Genomic DNA, 19,111 nt, shown 5'->3' on the forward strand with positions numbered 1-19,111 from the left:
GCAAGAGGTGTTGAATACCTGATTGATAGTGACAATGCAATGAAATATGTGATCTAGATATAGCCTTTTCATCATGAATGGATTACTCCATCCCATCCAAGTGATGGGATTCTGTCACTGTCCCTGTTTACATAGCCCATCTTTAAAAAATTACCTGCTGAATTCATCAGGTTATTTAGGGGGAAGGTGATAAACATAGAATTCTTCCAATTGCATCTCTCAAACAGTTATAGTTTTAGATACCTGACCTGAGAGCTAATGACTGGTGTATATGAGGGGATAGTAGGAACTTGAAAAGCAGAAGAAATGCTGTGGGAAAGGCATGGATGAATTAGATAAAAGTGCCTCATTGGCTATTGTGGTAAGCATATGAAATTTAACCTTTTTTCTTATTCTTTGAATTATTCATCACACATTTATTGGTATAATGCCAAGACCAGAGAAGCCCGACAACCACCAGTTTAGAATTATTATTGTCAATGATGTTAACAGGAATAAAATTATATTTTAATAGATTATGGCCATAATATAGGCCATAAATTCAGCTATAGATGTAGATAGGAAAAATCAGATGTAGGTTATTTTTTTTATTTTTAAGGGTTTTTAATTTTTTTAATTTTTACAAAAATTTTTCCACGGTTACATGATTCATGCTCTTGCTCACTCTCCCCCCAACCCCCTGTCCTCCAGTAGCTGACACACATTTCCACTGGTTTCTTCCTGTGTCATCGATCAAGACCTATTTCCATATTGTTGATAATTGTTCTAGGGTGGTCATTAAGAGTCTACATCCTAATCACGTCTGCATCAACCCATGTGTTCAATCAGATGTTTTTATTCTGTGTTTCCACTCCTTTAGTTCTTCCTCTGAATGAAGGTAATGTTTTTTTCCATAAATCCCTCAGGACTGTCCTGGGTCATTGCATTGCTGCTAGTACAGAAGTCCACTACACTCGATTTTACCATAGTTGTAGTACAGAGAGAGGAGGGTCATAGCAGTTTTTACAAGCTTTGGCTGAGTTCCAAAGTCAGTTAGGAGTTTAGAATCTTGGAAGAAAGTTTCAGTTGGACCTGGGACCTCGTGGAGAGAGCCAGGGCCAGCCGAGCTGCTTCTTCTCCTTTCTAAAGATTGAAAATTTAGCCTAGCTTTTGAGTATTTATTTGAGATTTGTTAATTTAGATAAACCCTTTGAATCTCCATGCCCTACCTCATTCCCTTCCATCCTTCCCTTACCTAATGTCTGTGAGGAGTGAATAGGGAGAGTGAATCAGAGAGTAGCTTCAAATCTGTGAGGGTTTAGCTATACTCTGGCAGTACTTTATCTAGAGAGGTTAGGTAGTCATCATCATATTCCTGTGTTTGTTTTGGTAGATAGATTCCTAAGTATTTTATATTGTCTAGGGTGATTTTAAATGGTGTTTCTCTATCTAACTCTTGCTGCTGTGATGTGTTGGAAATATTAGAAATGCTGATGATTTATGTGCATTTATTTTGTATCCTGCAACTTTGCTAAAGTTGTTGATTATTTCTACTAGCTTTTTAATTGATTCTCTAGGATTTTTTAAGTAGACCATCATATTCATCTGCAAAGAGTGATAGCTTAGTCTCCTCATTGCCTATTTTAATACCTTCAATTTCTTTTTCTTCTCTAATGGCTACTTCTATTGTTACTAGTACAATCTTAAATAATAGAGGTAATAATGGGCATCCTTGTTTCACTCCTGATCTTATTGGGAAGATTTTTTATTTATCCCCATTGCATATGATGCTTGTTGATGGCTTTAGATATATACTGTTTATTATTTTTTGGAAAGGTCCTAATATTCCTCTAATTTCTAGTGTTTTCTTTTCTTTTCTTTTCTTTTTTTTCAATAAACCCTTACCTTCCATCTTGGAGTCAATACTGTGTATTGGCTCCAAGGCAGAAGAGTGGTAAGGGTAGGCAATGGGAATCAAGTGACTTGCCCAGGGACACACAGCTGGGAAGTGTAAGAGGCCAGATTTGAAACTTTCTAGTGTTTTCAATAGGAATGGGTGTTGTATTTTGTCAAAGGCTTTTTTAGCATCTATTGAGATAATCATATTGATATAGTCAATTACGTGGATTTTTTTCCTAATGTTGAACCATTCTTGCATTCCTGGTATAAATCCCACCTGATTATGATGGATAAACCTCTTGATCACTTGCTGGAGTCTTTTTGCTAGTATTCTACTTAAGATTTTTGCATCTATGTTCATTAGGGAGATTGGTCTGTAGTTTTCTTTCTCTGTTTTTGATCTGACTTTGGAATCAGTACCATATTTGTTTCATAAAAGGAATTAGGGATTTCTTTGATGCCTTGTTCAATTTCTTTTTCTGATATGGGATTATTTAAGTATTCTGTTTCTTCTGCTGTTAATATAGACAATTTATATTTTTGTAAATATTCATCCATATCACCTAGATTGCTATATTTATTGCCATATAGTTGGGCAAAATAGTTTTTAATGATTGCCTTGATTTCCTCTTCATTGGAGGTGAGGTCTCCCTTTTCATATTTGATGCTGTTAATTTGGTTTTCTTCTTACCTTTTTTTAAATTAGATTTACCAGTACTTTGTCTATTTTATCTGCTTTTTTTTTTCCAAAATAACAGCTTCTAATCTTATTAATTCAATAGTTCTCTTACTTTTGATTTTATTAATTTCTCCTTGGATTTTTAGTATTTCTAATTTAGTTTTCATTCGAGAATTTTTAATTTATTCATTTTCTAGTTTTTTTAATTGCATGCACAATTCATTAATCTCTGCCCTCCCTAATGTGTTAATATATGCACTCAGTGATATAAATTTTCCCCTTAGAACTGCTTTGGTTGCATCCCATAGGTTTGGGTAAGAAGTCTCATCATTGTCATTGTCTTCAATGAAATTATTAATTGTTTCTGTGATTTGTTCTTTCACTAACTTATTTTGGAGAATCATATTATTTAATTTCCAATTAGTTTTTGGTTTGCCTCTCCATGTATTCTTACTAATAACTATTTTTATTGCATTATAATCTGAGAAGGTTGCATTTATTATTTCTGCTTTTTTGCATTTGTTTGCCATGTTTCTATGCCCTATTACATGGCCTATCTTTGTGAATGTTCCATGTGTTGCTGAAAAGAAGGTGTATTCCTTTTTGTCCCTATTTATTTTTCTCCATACATCTATTAACTCTAATTTTTCTAGTATTTCATTCACCTCTTTTATCTCTTTCTTATTTATTTTTTGGTTTGATTTATCTAGATCTGATAGGGGCAGGCTCCACTAGTTTCTCCTTTAGAAATTTGGATGCTATACCGTTTGGTGCATACATGTTGAGTACTGATATTTCTTCACTGTCTATACTGCCTTTTATTAGGATGTAATATTTATATTAGGCTATACCACCCTGAACGTGCCCAATCTCATCTGATCTCAGAAGCTAAGCAGGGTTGGGCCTAGTTAGTACTTGAATGAGGGACGTGGATTATTTTAGAAAAATAGTTCACATTTTCTTGTCATGAGAAAAAGACAAGGACATTTTAGCTTCTGTTGCTACCCTCATCCTGAGCACACTGTGCCTTTTTTTCATAATCAACACTTAAATCATAATTGAAAGACCAATTCATTCTTTATTGTGAGGCCAGACAAAGTCTACTTAAATCCAAAAGTTAAAGTTTTTAATTAGACAAAAAAAAAAACATAAAAATAAGTCCATTAGTAGCAACATTTTTATGGCATCCATACACAAACATAATTCCAAGAGAATTATAATTGAATTTCCCTTTAATCTCTCTGATACCTTAGCATAGTTGGAAAAGGGCATTGCAACTTCAAAAGTCTTGTTTCCATTGGAATGCTCTTATGTGGTAATCATCTATCTGTTGGAGATTCTTTTGAGAACCTGGGGACAGACTAAAGAATGCCTAAAACTACTCCGTGGTTATCTCTGGAGTCATCAAAGTTCAACTATTAGTTTTGTGTATGATACATAATTATTATACTGCTCTAGATGGTCCTCTTCTGTCTGTCTGTCTGTCTATCTATCTATCTATCTATCTCATTCTTTTCCTTGTTTCTTGAGTACTTACACTATCTCCTCTGAAGATCTCTCCACTTTCTCCATTTGATTTGATCTTTGAGGTTCTGATAGGCCTGATTTTCAAATTTCCACCTTATCAAAGTTCATTCACCAATCAGAATCTTTCTTCAATGATGTCACCATACAACTGCTAGGCCAAGCATTGTGGAAGATTTTCTATGATTTCATTAATGAGTAATACTCTATATGAGCAATATGTACCTTCTTTCACAACATGATTAACATGGAAATATGTATTATTAAATAATATATATGACTTATTTGATGTTTGATACTGTTTGATATTATGACTTATACCTGTTTTCCTAAAAAGAAAGAAGGGATAGGAATGGAGACAGAACATAAATTGAAAAATATCAACAAATGAATGTTAAAAATTGTATTGACAGGGGCATCTGGGTAGCTCAGTGGATTGAGAGCCAGGCCTAGAGACGGGAGGTCCTAGGTTCAAATCTGGCCTCTGTAAAAGGCCTTGTGGCTAGAAGCCTTGTTTAATTAACCTTTGTGCCCCAACTGCTGGGCCTCTAAATTCTTACCTGGTTCGGGCCTCTGGTCCAGGCCAGAGTTTCTCTCTCTCAATTTTCCTACCTTCAACCTTCCTAATTGTAAATAAATAAACTTCCATAAAAGTCAATTTTTAATTGAGATTATACTTAATTGAGGATTGATAATAGTTTAATCCTCTGGTGACCACCTTTTAATATATTAAACCCATAAAACCCCTTTTCCCCCCTTACACCTCAGACACTTCCCAGCTGTGTGACCCTGGGCAAGTCACTTGACCCCTATTGCTTAGCCTTTACCACTCTTCTGTCTTAGAAACAATACACAGTATTGAATCCAAGGTGGAAGGTAAGGATTTAAAAAAAAATTTGTATTGACATGTAATCTGAAAAAAAATTTTTTTTAATTATTGTAATGTTTTTAATGAATAATACTCTATCTACTCCAAGCACCATAGTATATGAAATCACTGGGTCCTCCTTACAGCTAGGAATCAAACAGGGTAATATGATGTCATTATTTGCCAATCACATGCAGCTTTATTTACTTTTGTGATTGAATGAAGATAGGAATAATGTATTGAACTGAAGCAATGGTAAGGTTTCTACAGAGGCAGAAAGAGAGATAGTGGAGAAAGTAAGAATTCAAGTCACATTATGAGATAGGTTCAAATCTTACTTCAAGTACTTGCTAGCTATATGACCATGGGTGAGGCATTTAAATTCTCATAGATAAACTTCCACATTTGTGTAACTAGGCATAATAGTTGCATTATCTATTGGCCTTATAGGCTTATTGTGATGAAAGTGCTCTGTAAACCTTAAAACACTATGCAGGGGGCAGCTGGGTAGCTCAGTGGATTGAGAGCCAGGCCTAGAGACAGGAGGTCCTAGGTTCAAATCTGGCCTCAGACACTTCCCAGCTGTGTGACCCTGGGCAAGTCACTTGACTCCCATTGCCTACCCTTACCAATCTTCCACCTATGAGACAATACACAGAAGTTAAGGGTTTAAAATTAAAAAAAAAAAAAAACACTATGCAATGTGTCCCAAAAATCTTAGTGCAGCTTTAAGCTTGAATAGCCTAAAAAAGTTTGAAGTTGTAATAGTTTAAAATACACTAAGACTTTTGGGACACATTTTATAAATAATTAGTGAAGGAGATGACTTCAGGTTAAAAAAATACATCAGTTTGACTTATGATGAAATAAAACATTGAAGTCAAAATTCAAAACCATCAACTTGGAGCTAGCATTATAATAAACATTTACTAAACTTTATACTACATTGAATGTGGAATTGCCTCTTTATCAACAAACAGAGGCTGTACTGATGCTGCAGACTTTTTCCAAGGAACAGCATAATTATGCTCCAGGTTCTCATGCTGTGCTGGAGATGATGTTTTGCTTAATGTGTTACAAGTAGTTCTACAAATGATAATGTAACTAGCATGGTCTCTTGTATGGGAATTTATGCCAACTGAGCACAGATTGTTTTAAGATTTGTCCCATTTCCCCTCAAAAATGATCTTTAATGATATATGCAATTTCATTCTTAAAATGATATTCTGAAAAAAGAATTTGATGCCAGGTTTTCTGCATCAGTTCTCATCTTAGTTCTATGGCCAAGGAGCAACAATAACTCATGAGACTGGCAGCAAGATGGTACAGTTAAAGAAAATAGTGGTAGGTCCCTGAATCAACAACAGTGTCCTATTGATTTCATAAATTCATATTCAATAGTAAGGCCTTTGTTTCAAGTTCACTATAATTTTGGAATGAGATGATTCGAAGAGAAGCAATAAGCCCTGGAGTATCAGAGGAAAGAGCAACTGAATAATGAAATCATGTAATTAAGATGTGTTTGGGAAGTTTAAATATTACAAGTGTTAAGATCAGAATATTGGACCAACATTTCTTACAGGAAAAAATGTAATGATAATAAGGATCATTTTGATGGTCATCTTCCATGTTGTGAGTAGGAGGTAACAGCAAAATGGAGGAATGCTAAGCAGGGTAACATATATCATGGACTTCAAGTGGCCATTATGGTAGCTGTGTAGCCTTGTGAAACAATCCCTTATTTTTATCTATTGGGCTTTTCCATAATCATTAAAGTAAATGCTTCATAGTGGTACAAGAATTATTAGCAAAACACTTTATCAGTTTCATCTTAGAAGCAAAGCTAATCACAATTTAACAGAACCATCATATATTTATAGCCAAGCCAAAAGATTAGAATACCAGTTGTCCAAATACTGGTCAATTATGTACATATAGATTTAAAATGAAGCATTAAAGATAGCTAGGTGGCTCAGTAGGCATAGTGCCAGCCTGGAGATGGGAGGTCCTGGGGTCAATCTGGACCCAGATACTTCCTAGCTATATGGCACTGGACAAGTCACTTAACTCCATTTGCCTCACCCTTACTGCTCTTCTGCCTTGAAACTGATACCAACTCTAAAACAGAAGCTAACAGCTTAAAAAACAAAGACTAAATAAAACAAAGTATTAATAGCTGATATCACTCTAAAAGTCTACGAACATAATCAAACAATGTATTTGCTGAGAAACTAAAGGAATTGCCAAAAAGTCCTAGCAATATAAATGGAAACTTATTGTCAATTCAGTAATTACTTAATAACTACCCAAAATGTAACACCAACCTTTTTTGATTATTAAAAATCATTTGATTCAATTAAAGCACTTATGGCTTAGTCCTGTTATGATTCTGCCAGGTTTTTCTATTCACCCTGCAACTGAAATCCTTTATGTGTCAACATCCTCTTCAAGTGAAGCTGAGCTCCTTGGGAGCAGGATCTATCTTGTTTTCTTTCCTTGTAATTCCAGCACTCAATATTATGTTTGTCACTTAGATCAGCAAGACAAAGTTTTATATATGCCTATGTCTTTTTTGTCATATGATGCTTTTCCAAATGGGGGAAGGGAAAGGAGGGTGACAATAATCTGAGTATTTTCATGTTACAAATAAACAAATAAATAGATTTTAATTTTTAAGTGATTATAAAATATATTAATTCAGTCATTTATCAACACTCCTGTGTAAAATAAGTATGGCTTTGAAGTTGAAGAAAGAGTAACTTCAAAACATGACTGACATCAAATTATATGGCTTTACTGAAAAACATATATTTACTTCATCTTATGGAATCTTCCTTTAATGGCATAAAATATCATTTGAATTGCATATGTATAAATTCTCCCTGTTTGTCAAGGGAAAATATTTAAATACTCATTGAGTTGGAACTCAGATGTCCAATTGAGTCAATAGACAAAGGGAGGGCTTACAAATTCCTTTGTCTTTTACAGACAAGGAATATTGAGCATGAGGCTATTAAGGAAGAATCTAAAACTATACTTTCATTCTTAGAATCTGAAGGGAATTTTGAACTCAGTGCTTAGCTGGAAAAATACATTGCTAGAATCCTTATGAACTCTAGGAACTGTTAAATGAACCATCACTTATTTTAAAAATATCCTAAATAAAATCCCCAGGTAATGTTACAAAACCTAGAACTTATAGCTATAGAAAAATTAATACTTCCTCACCAAAAAAAAAAAAAGAAGAAAGATTGATAAGTTTTCTCAGAGCTTATAATGAACAAATCAAAATTTTACAAAATTGTTTTTTTGGAATAAGCAGACATAATTTTTGAGCAATAGAAAAGGTAATGAGAACATGCCATTGTATTTGTCAAGGAAAAAAGGTAAATGATTTATTTATCTTTTGATGGAGCCTATGAAATGGTTCCAATCCAAGGATAGACTCAAAAACTGTCCATAGGCTACATCTGAGGATTTCAGATAAATAATACATCAACAAAGAAGCATGGAACAAGTGACCAAAGCACAGTAATTTATCTATGGAAATAGAGATATTAATGATGGCAATTCAAGACCAAGGCATCGCCACAGAAACTGCAAAAAAGTTATGCTTAAAAAGCATGTACTAAGTAATCAATACAGAATATGTAAGTAAGCAAGAGAAAAACTGCAACATATAACTGTGGGCTGCAAAAATTTAACACCATTATGTATCTAGAAAGGAAAAACTTAGTATATAGAATTGGGAAATGGACCTGCAGTTTCATTGGTATAGAAAACCATGAAGAATCCTCATCTATCAATGGAGGTTGGCACCTACTTTGGAAATTGTAGACCAGTGGTTCCCAAACTTTTTTGGCCTATCACCCCCTTTCCAGAAAAAATATTACTTAGCCCCCTGAAATTATTTTTTTTAATTTTAATAGCAGTTAATAGGAAAGATAAATGCACCTGTGGCCATCACCAATCCCCTGGATCGCTGCACCACCCACTAGGGGGCAGTGGTGCCCACTTTGGGAATCACTATTGTAGACTAAGAGAGCTGTCTAGACAGTACTAAGAAGTTAGATTGCTTTCCCCTTGTTCTTTAGTTGTTCGGTCATGTATGACTTTTCATGACCCTGTGTGTGTGTGTGTGTGTGTGTGTGTGTGTGCGCGCGCGTTTTTATACAGACACTGGAATGGTTTGCCAGTTTCTTCTCTGGCAGATTAAGGCAAAGAGAGTATAAGTGACTTGCCCAGGGTCATGCAGCTAGTAACTGAGTCTGGGTTTGAACTTAGATCTTCCTGACTTCAAGTCCAGTATTCTATCCACTGAGCCACCTAGAAGCCTCCTAAGGAATTCCCCAGTAGATTTCCCCTAGTCACACAGATAATATGTGTCAGAAGTACAACTTGAACAATTATCTTTCTGGTTGATTCTATAGCCTCTTTTTCACGCTGCTTTAGCTAGAAAAATACAACAGAAACACATTCATGGACTGACATGACAAATCCCCATACTACAAATACAGACACCAAAATAGACTTGAATACTCAACCAATACATTTTTGTTGAAAATGGACCATTATTACAGACCAAACTTTCAGCTCCAATCAAGTTAGCATAGCAATGATCCATAAAAACTTAAGAAAAAAAACTTTCCAATGTTGTCATCTCAGATACTCATTAGCTATAAATTGTATGGAACAAAAACAATCAAAGTGTAGACAGCTTAAAGAATAAATATTTGGTGAATTAAATTTGCTTGAGGTATATTATGGGCACTGTAGAGTAACATTAGAAAAAAGACAGCTCCCTTTCAGTAGCTCACACTCTGACATTAGAAAGGTGGAAGGGCAGCAGAGGGACCTGACATCTTGAGCAGCAGAGGGAATGAAGATGAATTCAGTCCAACAGAGCAAAAGTGATAAGAAAGTCCAGCCAAATCTCAAGGTCTAGTGAGCAAGGAGGAGAAAAGATAGAGGAAAGACTTGGGAATTATCTGCAGCACAGATGGGCAGTGAGGAAAAGGTTAGAGGCATTCCAGTAGTCACTGAAAAAACAGCTATAATTAGTATAATTTATAGTATTATATATGTGAAAGCTAGCAGGTACACTTATTAGAATTAGCAAAGCTTGAGGAACTCTGAACATCATCAGTGATTTTAGTGTTAGGTATTTATGTTCTATCATCATTTCAATGGTTATGTGAAATGGACTATAGAGAAAGCATAATGCAGGAGGGGATAGTGAGGTATTTTAATTTCCTGTGTCACACAATCAATGAGCAAGATAGTTGAACTACAGCCATAAATATTGCTGCTTTTTTTCCCTCTCTCAACTTAATAGTGCTGGATTTGGAGACAAATATGGATTTTAATCTTTGTTCTGCTATTTACTAAAAATATTGTCAATTTGCTTAACCTTTGTGGGCCTCAGTTTCCTTATTTGTAAAATAGGAGGATGGACTCAATGACTTCTGAGATACTTTCTAGCCCTAAATCTATGACCTTATGTTCTTGGGGAATCACTATATGTCATGAGTCAGAAGGAATTATTTGAAAACAAATGTGAATTCTTATTGCCTACAGTAGAACCAACGGGGAATTTTTCTGTTAAAGAATTCTTAGCTAGAATAGAAAATCATTGATAATCAAGCCATAAGGTTAGCCCAGAAATAGAGAAATAGACCTAGTTTCTCCTCTTCCTTCCCTGCTTCAAAGCCTCCAAATTTATTGACTTCCTCACTAACCAAGGAACATTCATTTAATCTGTATGCCCTACTTAAAGAGGCACAGTCAAGAACTATATATTTTTCTAAGATTCTACATTATTTGATACCTTCTAGATAGATAAATAAATATAAGTATATATATATATATGTATATGAAATGTATGAACATTTTCTATTACATTGTTAATATAGTCATGTTTATAATAGTAAAATAACATGTGCTTTGAGTCTTTTCATTTATCATCTAACGATTCTCATACTCCTATTTTAAAGACAATTACTCAATGTGAACTCTTTGAAGGCATGTCCTGTCTTTTGCCTTTCTTAGTATCCCCCAGTGCTTAGCACAATGTCTGACAAATTTTTGTTGCTATTATTGTAATGGAAAAAAAGGAAATATGATATGTCTAATCAAGGTGCTTGTAGTGAGGGCTCTGGGTGGGATCAGCTGGGTCTTCAGGCAGGGAAGGCTATCTCTTAGTACAGAGCAATTTAGATCAGCCAGAGATTGAGAGAGCCTGGCTGAAAAGTTTATTCAGCCTCACTGCAGTTATTCTAAGCTCCCTTGAGGGGAGAAGTAAAGAGCCCCTCCCTTCTGTAGAGCCAGTCCCAGCCTACAGGAAGTGAAAGCTGGTTCACTTCCTGCCCAAGATAAGATGCCTGGTTTAGCCCTCAAGAAATAAAGTAAAGTTGTTCTTCCCTCTTCAGCCTTTACCCTAGTTGTTGGTACAATGAACCACCAGAAGCTCTTTGTATAAAGGCCACAGGGGTTTATTGGAGCCAAGGGTAAAGCTGAGGAAAAGGGGTTAAGGTCTGATAACTGCTGCTAAGAGAGAAGCTGGTGCTGGGGGAGGGTCACAGGAGATGGGGATCAGGCTAAGAGAGCTGGCTCCCTCAGCCAGGGATAATTTCACTACCCTGATGTAATAGGGTTCAGCAGATTACTAGATGAGGTGATGCCTTGGTTTTAGGTTGTCCCTGCCTGCCTACAGAAGTTAATTCCCACAATCTCCACCCACCAAAAATACCCTCCTTCTAGGGCACAATGGGGAAATCCAGGAAATAGCAGGATGTCAAGGGAGAGGTCAAGGGAAATCAGGCAAAGCCCAAAAGCCCCAAAAGCAAAAGGCCCCTCAGATGGTTCTGCAGGAATATTTATAGTCTCAGGCTCTGACGGTTCTTGCCTGTGAGACCAGGGTCAACATTCCAATTCTTCAACTGTCAGGGTTGCTTCAGTTGGATTTACAAATGCAAGAGATTTTGCTGCAACCCTGCATTATATTATTCAATCTTTTTCAGTCATATCTGGCTCTTCATAACCTCATTTGGAGTTTTCACATCAATTTTTTTTGGAGTGGATTGCCATTTTCTTCTCCATCTAATTTTATACACGAGTAAACTGAGGCAAACAGGGTTAAATGATTTGCCCAGGGTCACACAGCTGGTAACATCTTCTTGACTCCCGGCCTGGTGTTCTGTCCACTGCACAACCTATCTGTCACATAATTTGGATATGTAATAAATGTTGACTCAGCACTGTAATCTCTATTTTACTTATGAAAAAGTCAGTTTAAAGAAATTAAGTGGCTTATCCAAAGTCAAATGGCTAATAAATGACTGAACTAAGACTGAAACTCAGGTCTTCTGGATCGCAAGCCTAGTTTTCTTTCCATTATCATACAATACTATAATGCATTTTCATTTTTAAAAATTGTACTTTAATTTGAAATTTGAAGTTGCTAGATGATTTCCAAGGTCCCTTGTAGCCTTATATTCCATCATCTCATAGAAAAAGTTCATCCTGGGCAAGTTAGGTGGCTCAATGGATTGAGAACCAAGTCTAGAGATGTAAGGTACTGGGTTCAAACATGGTCTTAGATATTTCCTAGCTGTGTGACCCTGGGCAAGTCACTTAACACCCATTGCCTAGTCCTTACTACTCTTCCGGCTTGGAAACAATACACAGTATTGATTCTAAAATGGAAAGTACAGGTTTAAAAATAAAAAGTGCATGGGTCATAGCTTCATCCAAATCATTAATAAAAACGTTGAATAGACCAGGACCAGGAACAAAACCCTATAACACTCTATTAGAGACTTCTGCAAAACTAATATCAATCTTCTAATCAGATCTGTCAGGGTCTGGCAATTGAATCAATTGCAATTCCATCTGGCTAGGGTGAGTCTACCACTTTCCATCTTGCTCACTCAGCTATCGTAATGAAAATTTGCAAACACTTTGCTGAACACAGATAAATTGAATCAATGGAATTTATCATATGTTGTTCATAATACACATATTATTATATAGTGCTTTTCTTTTTTGTTTTATCTAGGAGTTTTTCCTCTCTTCCTCTTGATTGTCACTTTAAAGCCCTCTTGATCTCTAGTTAGCTAGAACCCTGACAAATATAAATCTGAGAAATCACATTGCCCATTGCCATAAAACTTTTCCACTTAGTAAGGAATAGAAAGATCTCAATGAATCCCAGAGCTGAACAGAGCTGTGACATACAGGCTTTCCTCTCTACTTTACCAGACATTTTGTAAGCCACTGCTCTCTGCACTTAGTTCACAAGCCTTATCTCATTTCATCGTGCTTGTATTCAATGAAATATATATTCATAAAAAGGGTGTCCCAAAAGAATTAATATAATTTTAACCTTTAATACCATGACTTTTGGAGATAACAAGGACAAATACTTGTATAAAAATATTTATAGCTGTGTTCTTTGTGGTGTAAAAAAATTGAAAAATGATGGGGTGTCCATCAATTGGGGAATAGCTGAACAAACTGTGATACCTGATGGTGATGGAATATTATTGTGCTCAAAGGAATAATGAACTGGAGGAATTCCATGTGAACTGGAACAACCTCCAGGAATTGATGCAGAGCAAAGGAGCAGAGCCAGGAGAGCATTGTACACAGAGACTGATACATAAAGGCACAATATAATGTAATAGACTTTTCTACTAGCAGTAATGCAATGACCCAGGACCATCCAGAGGAACTTATGAGAAAGAACGCTATCCATAGCCAGAGAAAGAACTGTGGAAGCCAAAATGCAGAAGAAAAACATATGCTTGATCACATAGTTCCATGGGATATGATTCGGGACATTGCCTTTAAAAAAGTTCACTCTATTGCAAAGATTAATAACATGGAAATAGGTTTTGAACAATGATACATAACCCAGTGGAATTGCTTGTTGACTATGGGAGGGGAGAGGGAGGAGGAGAAGGAAAGAACATGAATCATGTAAACATGGAAAAATATTCTAAATAAATAATTTTTAAAATATATGACTTTTGGGACAATCTATATAATGTACATATACAAAAATGTATATATACATTGATGTGTATATATATGGCTATAACTGCATTACCTGCTGCTGCATGTATATGCTTTTCGTGTATACAAAAGCTTATATGTCTGTATTGGATAAGCAAACATTCACATGTATTCTGATTGAGTATCATAGACGTATTTAGCAACATCATAGAATAAATTGTTAAGGGCATTTCTTTTTTATCTGACTGTTCATAGTGACTCATTTAGGTCCTGAGGGGATATTTGAGTAGGAAAAATTAATGCATATTAGTGAGACTTTGTATCATCCATTGGGATAGTTTGCTTTCTTCATGTGTCTAGTGATTGCATTAAAATGTGAATTTTATTGGCATCTTTATTTGATTTCTCATATTAAATTCAGCTTAAGTATTGGGCTTTTGCATTTCTTTCATAGCCTTGCTGTCTGCCTGAAAAATGTGATTTCTAAAGCAGGTGCAGTTATATTATAGGAGCCAAGGAGCTTATTAAAAGCAGGCTAAAGATATCTGGTGGGGAAGTGAACTATAAGGAGATTTTAAAGAAATTTTGGAGTTAGGCCAAGCAAACAATCATATACTATAAGCAGAAACTTAAAATCAATGCCCTACTTCCTAGGCAGCTGATGAGGAAATGATAAGATAAAACCTAATTAGATCATCTATTTCTATGTTGCATGTGGCAGAAGAGTAAGTCATATAAGGGACAAACACATGCGATACTTTGAGAAAGATGCTATTGGAATTATTTATTTATAATTTCAAAATACTTGAGTTTATTTTTCTCAAAGTTTCAAGTAGGATAGGTTAGAAGCATGGTAGTTTAGGAGCTTGGTAACCAATCCTGTCACTAGGGACTTTGCTACATTATCCATATTTATATATGAGTGTAAATTACATTCCCTGGTTTTATCGGATTTTTTTCCCTCTGATTCACACAAATTCCAGTTGCAAAATTTCATGGTGAATGCAACCCAAGGTGTCACTGAAAAATACCTCATAATACTTTGACACATTCATTTTTAATCTAATTCAAGAGCAAGTCAGTCTACATCTATCTGATAGTCTTAGTTCTAACAGCTCTTTTTAAAGAAACATTAAGGTCATGTACTTTAGTAAAAAGTGTTTTCTTTATATCAATGATTTTTATGTTTGCATTTTAAAAACTGGAAAAAGATATGGGAGGTAACCATTAATTTAATAAGTTTTAGGAGATTAGAGCCAGTTTCTTTTATGAAGAAAAAAAGTCAGTTCAAAATTATCTAACCTAATGCTGAAATCAGTAAAGGAATGGCTTGGATATGTTACTGGAATAAACAAAGGTACTTTAGCAGAAGCCACATGTACACTCTAAGTACAAAATATAACTGTTTTTAAGAAGTGTCTGCCTAAGTTCTTCTTTGTTATGTATCTTTCACTTAATGATTAAACTCCTCACCTCCACTTCCTGCCCCCTCACACACATGTATAAGTATAAATAATTCTTTTTATTTTGTTTGGTCACTTTTTTAGTCAAGTGAAACTCTTCAAGAACCATTTGGGGTTTTCTTGGCAAAGATTCTGAAGTGGTTTGCCATTTCCTTCTCCAGCTCATTTTTTGGAGAGGAAACTTAGGCAAACAGGATTAGATGACTTGCCCAGAATCACTTAGTTAATGTCTGAGATCACATTTGAACTCAGGTCCATTTTACGCCAGGCCCAGTGCTCCATCTATTGTAGCACTTAGGTGTCCCCATTTTTCATATAAGTATAAATGTTCTAGTTAAATTATTGAATAGTTAGGTTAAAGTAGGATAATGATGTTGCCTTCTATAGATAAATATTCAATTTCCTCTGACTCTAGCTTCTATGTGACTTTCAGACATTTTACTATAAATGGCATATTTTTGTGCAACATCCTATTCGATATCTCTTTAGCACTTGATTGGTTAACCACTCAGTTTTATTTTTTCCTTTCTTTGACTTTCAAGATACTGTATATATACACATATATATAAGTTTATTTTCTGAAGTCACTCTTCTGTTTGCTTTATTGTTTATCTTTCTCTCTTTCTCCTTTTACTTCCTATCTTTGGTCTTCTCTCATTTCTATACCCTGAGATTCTCTTCTGTTCAGATGCTTTCAATTGTCACCACTATAAAGATGACCATGAAACACAAAGTTTATCCTGACCTCCTCTCAGAGATTCACTCTTAATTGAGAGCCCTTTCATTCCTGTCTAGTTTCTGTTTGTGGTAATCCTCCTTTCCCCTGTGAATCAAGAAATTTTATCTGTTTTCCTCTAAAATGTCTCTCAGATCTGTTCACTCCTCATTTTCATTAGTTGTTGCCAGCACCTCAGACCTCTCAATTTTTTTTCTTATTGTCTCTCATAACTACTTTCTAGCAGTCTTTTTTATCTGGTCTCTCTACATTCAATCACCCCCAAAGCCTCTAATCCACCTTTTGAACTGCAACCAAAGTCATCTCCAAGGTACAGACTTGATCCTATCACTTCCATACTCAAACATCATCAGAGGCATCATATTTCTTTAAGTCCAAACTCTTTTGTCTGGCATTCATAGCCCTCCACAAATTCCCTTTGACGTGTATTATACTTCAGCCAAACTAGAATATTTGTCATTCTCTAAACATTCTTCTGCCTCTGACTTGAATGCACATTTTCTCCAACCCTAACTGTTCCTTCCCAATCTTTGCCATTTGAAATATATATAGTCTACTGAAACCTAGCTCAGATACCATCTCTTTCCCTGATTCCATTAGCTAGAAATAATCTCTCTCCTCAGACTTCTTATAGAAACTTTCCTGTTCCCTCTTTTGTCCTTCTGACAATTTCCTTTATATGAGCATTCAGAAGACATCTTTTTTCAGTGCCTACTGTATTTCTGGCGCTATGCTTGGTACCAATGATATGAAGACAAAAGGGAAACACTCTTCAAGAAGTAAGTAAAGGTCATATAATGGTAAATGGAGGTCATCTAGCAATAAGTATTTTTTAAGCAACTACCATGTGTTAGTCAATATGCTTGCTGAGTGTTGGCATATGTCATGTAGGAGGAAGAGCAAGGAAGCCAACTTCATTGAAATGTAGAGTGAGTAAAGGAGAGAAATGATCCTGGAAAGGTTAGTTGGGAGAGGGCTTCAGATGCCAGAGTTTATATTACCACCACCGGAACTTCTTGAATAGAAGCATGACATAATCAGATCTGAGCTTTAGAAAAATCAATATGACAAACAAAAACAAACAAACAAAAAATCTGGAAAGACTTATCCCAAGTGATACAAAGTGAAGTAAACAGAACCAGGATAATGTTGTACAAAGTAGCAGCAATAACATAAGATGATCAACGATGACTGAAACGTTATCAACTATACTAAATTTAAGACAATTCTAAGGGACTCATAACAGAAAAGGCTATCCACTGCCATAAAAAGAATTCATGGAGTCTGAATGCAGATTATAGCATATCATTTTCCCTTTTTATTTCCTTTATTAGGTTTTTTTGGGGGTATAATCAACATGTATCTTATTTCACTCAATGATGAACTTGAAAATATGTATTGCATATCTTTTATCATATTGATTGCCAACTCAGGAAGTGAGGAGATATAGGAGAGATGGAGAAAATGTGGATCGTCAAATGTAAAAAAAATATGTAAAATTCCATCTATACATAATTGGGAAAAATATAATAAAAATATCAATTTGACAGTTTTCTAATGTATAGAATAGAAAAGGAAAGAATTGTAGGCAGGAAAACTAGTTAGGAGGCTATTCTCATCTAGAATAAGAGGTGATAAAAATAATCTCTAGAATAAATATTTTAGGAAAAATGCCTTTTTGATCATTTCATCCCAAACTATTCCCCCATATACATACACTCATGCACACACAAATTGTTGTGTTTTTTTTTTCATATTTATGTCAAGTACTATAATTGAGATTGTTTAAAGATATAAATGAATTCCCGTAGTGGCCTATGAATAGCACAAGCATAATTCTATTCTTTTGCTGATTTGTTCTAGTCCTGAGTTCATCTTCAAACCAACTTCACAAATGAAAATTTGTTTGTCTGTTTATACTACACAATCTGCCATGACTAACAGGCTGTGGAAAGGATACTAATGGCTAGAATAGCAGAGCATTTACAAATGAGAAATAGACTACATTGGCAAAGGATGCGTGTAGCTCTTTTCATTATGTCTAATTCACGCCATTTTTCTTTTCCCCTCAGTTTTACAACCACAGAGTTGCCTTACAAATTTCAAAAGGTAAAAATAAAGAGGAAAAAAATGGAAGAAAAATTCTGTCAAGTGCTATAGATGGCATTGCAGGATATAATCTGACACTTTGTAAAACAGCATAATGGGAATTTGAAAAATTTCCACTAAAATTGCATTGCATTGACATGTAATTTCAAAAATGTCATTATTTGGGCTTTTACAAAGCTACCTTATTATAGATGTGCTTTTTTATAAAGCAAATATGTCATTGGTAATTTGTTTTACTTTACAAGCCTTTCTCTTCTGTACCTGAAAGAACAATATGAAAGTACCAAAAAAAATCAAAATTCAAAAATGAAACAGAAGTAGCTGGATCCCACTGGGAATGAGTTACAGCTGGCATTGTTGTTTTGAACTGCTGGTGCATCTACAAAGGCTTTCCATGCCTCTCTACAAGAACAGGTTGTGAGTGTAAAGGCTCATTGCAGAATTGTATTCTGATTGATGAGAGCTAGCATATAATTAATTTATAGATGCTATCTTATGTTTTAAAATACAACCCAGTCTGCAGATTTCCTGATAAGCAATATGATTAGAGGCAATGAGAGTAAAAGTAATATGCAGTATATGCCTAATTAAAATTACATATATCTCTCATTTAAACTTTGTGCCTCAAAAGGTTTTTTTAAGTAGATCATCTATTATGTTTCACTGATCATTGGACTAAGAGCTAGGGAATCTTTTTTTCCATATATATTATATGTATATATAATATATATATATATAAGTTATATATTATATATATTTTGAGAGAGAGAGAGAGAGAGAGAGAGAGAGAGAGAGAGAGAGAGAGAGAGAGAGAGAGGGAGGGAGGGAGGGAGGGAGAG

The sequence above is a fragment of the Gracilinanus agilis genome, chromosome 3 (genome assembly GCF_016433145.1).
Source record: "Gracilinanus agilis isolate LMUSP501 chromosome 3, AgileGrace, whole genome shotgun sequence".
NCBI lineage: Eukaryota > Metazoa > Chordata > Mammalia > Didelphimorphia > Didelphidae > Gracilinanus > Gracilinanus agilis.